Raw genomic sequence first — 8545 nt, forward strand, 5'->3', positions numbered from 1 at the left:
CAATTTCCCTCTGTAGACCCCACACCTCCCTAAAGTTTATCACAATACAAGTCTCTAAGAGATTAGGACATGTACTGCTAGTCAAAACACAGCCTCACTTTGCAGTGACATTGTTTTCCATTTTTTCTCATCACATAGGTATCATTTTCTAGCTTTTTAGGCTCCTTGGGCTTTTCTGCCCTAACCAGAGTAGCTACTCTCCTCTCTATCTGTGTTGTTCAATATGGAAGCCAATGTGGCTAGTCCAAATTGAAAAACTGACAACAGATTTTGAAGACTTATTCCCCGCCCCCCTCAAAAAAAAAGAATGCAAAGTATCTCATTATACAAATTTTTATACTGAAAACATGTTGAAATATTTTGAATATACTTGGTTAAATAAAATATATTAAAATGAAACTCACTTGTTTTTTACTTTTTTAAACTGTGGCTATGAGAAAATTTTAAATTACCTTTGTGGCTTGCATTATACTTGGTTGGACAGCACAGATCTATAACATCAATTTTAAGACATCAAACAACCAAACTTACAAATGAACACATGAAACAAAACCAACTTGTTTACAATACAAACCCTGGGAGCTATAAAGAAAAGGAAGCCCTGGCCGGTTTGGCTCAGTGGAGCCTGCGGACTGAAAGGTCCCAGGTTCGATTCCAGTCAAGGGCACATGCCCGGGTTGTGGGCTCGATCCCCAGTGGGGGGGCGTGCAGGAGGCAGCCGATCAATGATTCTCTCTCATCATTAATGTTTCTATCTCTCTCTCCCTCTCCCTTCCTTTCTGAAATCAATAAAAATATACTTTAAAAAAAAAGAAAAGGAAAAAAGCGAAACTTAAGTTAAAATAACACAAGCAAATAAAAAATAAGAACTTGAAAAAGGAAAGTGTAGGACAGTGATGGGCAACCTTTTGAGCTTGGTGTGTCAAACTTCGCCAAAAAACTGAGCATAACTCGGGTAGTGTGTCACTTTGAGGAAAAACATTATTTCGCAAATGTTTCATCCTCGGCATGCGGCCGCCTCAGCGGCCGCGTGTCATCAGAAATGGCTACGCGTGTCAGTGCTGACACGCGTGTCATAGGTTCGCCACCACTGGTCTAGGAATACAAAAAGAAAAATATACAAAACCTTATGCATTAGAATTCTCTAAATAAAGAGTTATAGCAATTTAATAAATAATTATAAAAACTAATTGTAAAATGAAAACAAAACTCAAATAAGAACTCTATCAATCACCCTGGCCAGTGTTGCAAGGTGGCTAGAATGTCGACCCAAGTACCAAAGGGTCTCAGGTTTGATTCCCAGTCAAGGGCACATACCTGGGTTGCAGGATCCATCTGATCCCCAGCCCCGGTTGGGTTACATGCAGGAGACAACCAAGCCATGTCTTTCACATCCATATTTCTTTCTCTCTCTCTCTCTCTCTCTCTCTCTCTCTCTCTCTCTCTCTCTCTCTCTCCCGTCCCCTCCACTCTCTCTCTGAAAAGCAATGGGGGAAAACGAACTCTATAAATCAATGAGGGCTGAGGGGAGATCCATTAAGGCAGTGGTCGGCAAACTCATTAGTCAACAGAGCCAAATATCAACAGTACAACGATTGAAATTTCTTTTGAGAGCCAAAAACCGACTTCTGCGCATGGGCCACGAAGTTTCAATCGCACTGTATGTGCGCGCCCGCACATGGTATTTTGTGGAAGAGCCACACTCAAGGGGCCAAAGAGCCGCATGTGGCTTACGAGCCGCGGTTTGCCGACCACTGCATTAAGGGACTTTGAGAACAGATAACTTATCAACATATAAAATGTTTGATGTACAGAAATTCTGTATTCTCACTTTTCAAAATAGATCATCAGATTAAGGGAAATCATGGTTTATAAACCTATATATGTATATATTCTATATTTGGCCTTCAGAATTTGAAATGGTAGGTTTTCTAAAAGGGTTAACCAAATCAAATTAAACTAAATGACAAGGTATATTTACACTACTAGGAAAGAAATACAGAAGAGTTTGTCTTATTTCATAAACTTGGAACTGACTAGAGAAAAAAGAAAGTCACATTTCCTACACATAAGAACGATTAATACCTGTATAGTGATTCTCCAAGTGGGGTCCAGGGACAACTGAGGTCCTAGTCCCCTAAGAAGACTTTGCAAGGTCAAAACTATTTTCATAATAATTTTTAAAGTTATTTGCCTTTTTCACTTATTCTCTGTTTTCCAGAGGCTATGTGTGTAATACCATAACAGATTGAATGCAGAAGTGATAAGAAGCCCATTGTCTTTTATTAAGCCAAACATGAAAGAGATTTGCAAAAAATATAAAATAATACCACTCTTATCACCAAGTTTTTTCATTCTTTTGGAGAATAGTTATTTTTCATTTAAAAAAAATGCTATTTAGATAAATGAGTAGGGTTTTTTAAAATGAATTACAAATGAGGTTTTTTTTAATTTTTCAGTTTAAATTTCTATTAAGGTAAATATAGATACAACCCACATACACAAAAGCTCTTTGGAACCCCAATAATTTTAAAGAGTATAACGAGGTCCTGAGACCAAAAGCTTTGAGTACCACTGACAGTTACAATGATAAGGGATAAATGACAACACACACACTTACACCAATCTACCTCTGCCCTGGAAGACTATTACTGCTATTTATATCACAGAAATTTCTAACAGTTCAAACTCTCTAGTGACCAGTAAAGGAAAAAGTCTGGTGGGGGTAAAATTGGACAGGAAATTAAAAGGAAAGGAATTAAATGCTTCCTTTTCAGTTAGAAGGCTGCCATTCTGATTTTCTGATTTGAAGGCAAAATTCTAGACAATTCAATATATGTTTCAAAATTAACTAACCTCCATGTTTATGCCATCAGCAACAATTTAATGCTTTCACAGTCCCCAACAGCTGCTTGAAAAATCATACAAACCCTAAATTATCCAGTACAAAAGCTAGATTCTCAGAGGTTGTTGATATACTTATCTTTGATGAAAATTTTAAATTACTTCATATTACCTTCATCCTCAAACTTAGCCTATCCAAGTTGATGCTTATGCACAAAATGCCATACTTTCATACTAAAAAGAAAATGCAAGAATTACTACAGATACAATAGAATTAATTTCTGATTCATAAAATTTCTCACAATTTCTGTAACCTATATCGTAAAATTTTTAAATTTAACAATCTCAAAGAGGCCAGCTTGTCAATCTAAAAGGACAGAAAATTTTGAAAATAGACAAACTTCATTAGCTCTGTTAGCAGTCATTTTACCCTCAGATATAATACTCTAATTGAGAAATATGTTTAATATGGGAGGAAGGGCTGTGTAAATTAACTTTAATTTGTTGAATTCTTCCTTGTCCATCTAAATGTTTTTATAGATCAAGACCAAATTGCAAATGACGGTTTAACTAAGCTTTTAGGGAGGCTCTGGGTCCTTCAGCCTCCAGGTTAGCACCTATTACCCAAATTACTTCACTTTTCAGGTATGTTTAGCATTTAGTCATCCTATAATACACGAAACCTTGTAAGAAAAACCCCCACTCCTGCTTCAATGCTCTTTTTTCATCAGAAGATTTTAATTTAATGCTCCTCTGCTCATTCCTCACTACAAGTAGAAGTAATCCAAGGGTGATGTCATGGAAAACAGCTTCCCCAGCCTTTAGAGACTGGATCCAGTGAGGATTCTAGGAAAAACCTCTATTGGGGAATAAAACCCCAAATCTTCTAAGTTACATCCTAACTTGAAATCATTGATACAGTAATGTTAACATTCTAGTTCTCCACAATAATTAAATCTTTCTGAAGGTCTCAATGTTAGGATATGAATATCCTGCAAATCTTTAAATGACGCAAAAATCATTAACTAAAATTCAATGATCTTATCAGAGACAACAAATTTTCAATCTGTTCTTATTTGCTTTAATCATTTAGCCAGATGAGTTTTAGAGGTCTTATATTAGGAAAATATCTGAGGAAATATCTTGCCTTTTCCAGTTTCTTTATTCCGAAGTTCAAATTTCTAATTCTGACAAGGCCTTCCACTTTTGGACCAGCAGCAGCACAACATATACCCAAGGCAAAGAGGAACTATGAGAACCCCTCCAGTGAATGAGTCCTAAAACATCAATAATAATTATCTCCCATTACTTTCCCCCTTGTCCACCCTGCTCCAGATACACTGGCCTCTTCGCTGTTTCTTGAAAACCAGCCACAAGCCCACCTTAAGGCCTCTGCCTGAATCACTCCATTCCCAGATATACATGGCTCCCTTCAGGATTTTCCTTCAGTCTCATCTCATTGAAGCCTTCCCCTAACCCAGTGGTCGGCAAACTGCGGCTCGCGAGCCACATGAGCCGCGGTTTGCCGCTCTGTTGACTGAGTTTGCTGACCACTGCCCTAATCCCTGCTTTAAAATTTTAAAAAAGCCTCCCAGCCCTGCCCAGTGTAGCTCAGTTGGTTGAGTGTCATCCCATGCACTGAAAGGTTGTGGGTCTGATTCCCTGTCAGGGTGCACACCTAGGTTGCAGGTTTGATCCCTGGGCAGGGTGCATACAAAAGTTGTTTCAGGAAGCCTCTCTCTAATGTCGTCATCGAAGATTCTCTCATTCTCTCTCAAATCAATAAAAAACATAAAAAAAGAAAAGAAAACCTCCTATATGCCCCATCAACCAGAAAATCCCCACATTCTTTTTCTGATTAACTTTTCCTCTTAGTATATTAAACTTTTTGTCCTGTTTCATTGACTGTTGTATCCCTAGAACCTAGAAAGAACAGCACCTGGCACATAATAAATGCTTAATAAATATCTGTTGGAGCCCTAGCCCGTTTGGCTCAGTGGATAAGAGCACCAGCCTGAGGACTGAAGGGTCCCGAGTTCAATTCCAACCAAGGGCACATGCTTGGGTTGCAGGCTAGATCCCCAATAGGGGGTGTGCAAGAGGCAGCTGATCAAGGATTCTCTCTCATCATTGATGTTTCTATCTCTCTCTCCCTCTCCATTCCTCTCTGAAATCAATAACAAATACATATATATGCATACACACACACACACACACACACACACACACACTAATCTGGCCACTCAGTGTATATCCTACATAATAAAAGGCTAATATGCAAACTGTCCCCTCAACTAGGAGTTCGACCAGCAGGCAGGCCGGCCGGCCAACTGCCCATGTCCCCTTCCCCCTGGCCAGGCTGGCCGGACCCCACCCATGCACAAATTCATGCACCAGGCCTCTAATACACACACACACACACACACACACACACACACACACACAGAGTGGCCCGATTATTATGCATTCAGAGATCATAATAATCTGGCCACTCAAGTGTATATTTGTTGGATGAATAGATAAATTTAATCCTCACAACCCTCCATATTCTGTAACTACCACTGATTTAAAGACAAGAAAAACCAAAGCTCAGAGGTTAAGTTGCCCACGGATATAATTCTTAATAAGTGATAGAGCTGGGTCTGCCTGACATCAGAGCCTTCGAGTTTAACCATCCTACAATGTTTTACCAATGACTACCTTTCATTTCTCTTCTATAAAAAACAACACCCTGTCACAAGGTATAGCATTCCAATTCAGAGGAGATGTATGCTAATAAATTAATTCAACCCCACATAAGCTAAAGATTCATCCTCCTCACAGGTAATGTTATTCATTCTCAGAACATTTACACTGAGAAATGGCAACCTTGACAACAGGCTAGCTACAAAATTTTAGGGGTCCAGGGCAAAATGAATATGCAGGGCCCCTTGTTCAAAGCAGGAAGAAAGTATCATTCAAGATACTAAGACATAAAGCTTTCTCCTTTCTTCTATGGTCTCTCTCCACTTGTCATGGTGTTTATTTGCTGTTTAATTCATTCTAAGTAGAGAAAAATTTTAAACTTAAATTATTAGCATGAATTTTACTGTTCACCTTTATATTGTACAAGTTTTACACAGATTATTAAACCAAGTTTGGGGCCCTGAACACCCATGAAGCCACGCTAGCCCAGGTTCCAAGATTTTAGCCCCAGATAACACAAATCAAAGCAGAGAGGTCAAACCTTAACATTTCCACTAAAGCAGTGATTTCCCAAAAATATACCTTCAGGACAAGCGCTAAGTCCAATATAGAAAACCTAACATTATAAAGTAGGCTCTTCCTTTGGGAATTTAATCCTGCCTGCCTTTTATTATTCTGCCTTTTCACAAAACACAAAAGCATACTCTGAAAGACAACTGGTATTGGATTATAAATTGAATAAACATTCAAAACAAAAAAAATCATTTGTTAGCTAAAAATAATATACTAAACAAATGTTTCTTTCACTTTTTGTGGACCATTTTTAAAGCCAAACCATACTACATTTTTGATGTGTCGAGTAAGAATGATCCCATACTAATCTGTTACACATACATATTATAAATTCTGAGAAATAAGTGCAATTTTCAAACCACAAATATTTACTATCCTATTATTTCCCCCAAGTTAATCAGCAATAAAGAGTGCAAATTAACATCCTTTACCACTGAAAAACTGTTTCTAATCACCTAAATGTTGTGGTGATTAAAAGAGAGAATTAAATGATATAAATATTGTCAGAAAGTTGACAGTTTCTATACATTTCTAGATATATTAAGCATTACAGATATCCAAATGCATTTAGAAGCTCTTCAAAAAATATTCAGGCATCCTATTTCCTAGATCTGGAAAAAGGCATTAAAATTAGGGTATTCATGTTAAAAGCATTTTCTGAATTACAATTTAATCAGATTAACAAAAGGAAATATCAATTCGGAAAATATAAGACACCAAACAAATGTAAGGTATTAAATATTGCGAGTAAGAAAAAAGGAAATAAGCGGCCTAGATAAATGAAAAGCAAAGCACTACAATAACGTTCAATTTGAATTAAAGAATACCGTTATTTAAATAAGCAGTTAGCATTTTGTAGAAGGCCAAGCAACGTGACTATTATATATCTAGTCGATTTACAGCACTGCTTCGACATTCCGTACTTATTGCTTATACTCATAATAAAGAAATAAAGAGGCAGCAACAGTTAGCCACTACAGCATTCACCACTCTAGCAAAGGTTACTCAAAAAAAATTGCCTTGCATTTTTACCTTTACACTCTATAGCTACAGATTATTTTCATATATATGGCTTCGTAGTCCCTCACTACCCTGTGATGTGACTAGATTTCATAGATAAGAAACCAAAGCTCGGTAAGCGATTTTCTCAAGAGTCACCCAGTCGAACCCAGACCTTCTGATTCCACATTTTATACCTCGCATTGCATATAGTTCTATTTCAGGCATAAACGGGGCTTTTAAAGGGATAGAACGGGTTAGGGAGAAAATAGTCATGGTACCTGCAGCTGTATGCTGCAAAAAATGGCTGAATTATGCTTCTTCCTTTTTTTCCCTCCTCTCTGGAAAAAAAAATGAAAATTCAAACAATTAAGTAAACTCAAAGACAAATTAGGTCCCGGCATCTACCCCATGTTTTTGACTCAGGTCGGTGCAGGGAGAGCTACCGAATGGGTGCCGAGCGCGGGGCCGAGGCCGAAGCCCGGGCTCCCGCAGGCCGGAGGGCCGGGGGCGGCTACGTACCTCGGGGGTCCGTCCAATCCCTAGCAGACGGCAGTTTGCATCAGGAAGAAGCGGGCCGGCGGCCGGACGGTGGGCAGTCGGGCGCCTGGACGGCACGCGGCAGGCTCCTCGACCGTCTAGAAGGGGCCGCTCCCGGGCCGGGCCGGGGCGCTCCGGCGGGGGGCGAGTCGGCGCGCCTGCTGCCCCCTCGGCACCAGCCCTAGGAAAGGAGACAGCGTTGAGTCGCCAGTCGAGACAGTCGAGCTGGTCGGGAGGCGGCGCGGCGTCGGGGGGCCGGCCCGGCCTTACCTATGCCTGGGGCACACGGCACCTCGACGAGCTCGGCGAAAGGACCGACTGGGGGACCGCAGGCAGGGAAAGGGGCTGAGGGGCCGCGGGCAGCGGCAGAAGCGCTGGAGGTGACGGCGTCGACGACGGCGTCTCCGGGCTTCTACCCCGAAGCGCGCCGAGTCTCAGGATCACCCACGCCGGGGGTGGAGGAAGGCGGGCGAGGGGCGGGAAAGGGGCGGGGCGAGCGGGGCCACGAGCCAGGGGCCTCTCCTGGCCGCGCGCCCCCTGCGGGCGGCGAGAGCGCCCGGGGCCCGCCCAGGGAGGCGGGGCCCGCCGGCGGAGAGCTCCGTGCGCGGCCGCTGCAACGCGGAAGCCTGCCACGTGGGTAGGGAGGTGGAGGGGTGGGGAGCCGAGAGATGGACAGGAGGCCCTGGAGGCGCCCCCAGTCCCCGCCGGGGCCTCAAGGGGGCCCCGCGTGCGGGCGGCGGCCCAGAGGGTGTTTACCTTCCCCCTGGTCGTGCGCCAATGCCGCCATCTTTCAGCCAGCACGCGTCACTTCCGGCGCCGCGGGAGCGGGAGCGGGTGCGGGAGTGGGGTGGGGGCAGGGCCGTCCCACGCTCGCGGGGCCCCACGTTCCGGCTGGCCAAGCCAG

The 8545-nt window shown here is 42.2% G+C and overlaps 1 protein-coding gene across 2 annotated transcripts in view; it reads right to left on the reverse strand.

Annotated features, from left to right (window-relative positions):
* The window catches only part of KLHL15 (kelch like family member 15), a 42606-nt gene extending 34319 nt beyond the window's left edge, over positions 1-8287 (reverse strand). For both annotated transcript variants that reach the window (XM_079765160.1, XM_079765159.1), the window contains exons 1-2: positions 7912-8287; positions 7624-7822 (exon numbers count right to left, since the gene is read on the reverse strand). The gene's annotated coding sequence lies outside the window, so the exon portion shown is untranslated. The remainder of the gene's footprint in view (positions 1-7623; positions 7823-7911) is intronic.
* Positions 8288-8545: the final 258 nt, after the last annotated feature.

Source organism: Cnephaeus nilssonii (assembly GCF_951640355.1).
Source record: "Cnephaeus nilssonii genome assembly, chromosome: X".
NCBI lineage: Eukaryota > Metazoa > Chordata > Mammalia > Chiroptera > Vespertilionidae > Cnephaeus > Cnephaeus nilssonii.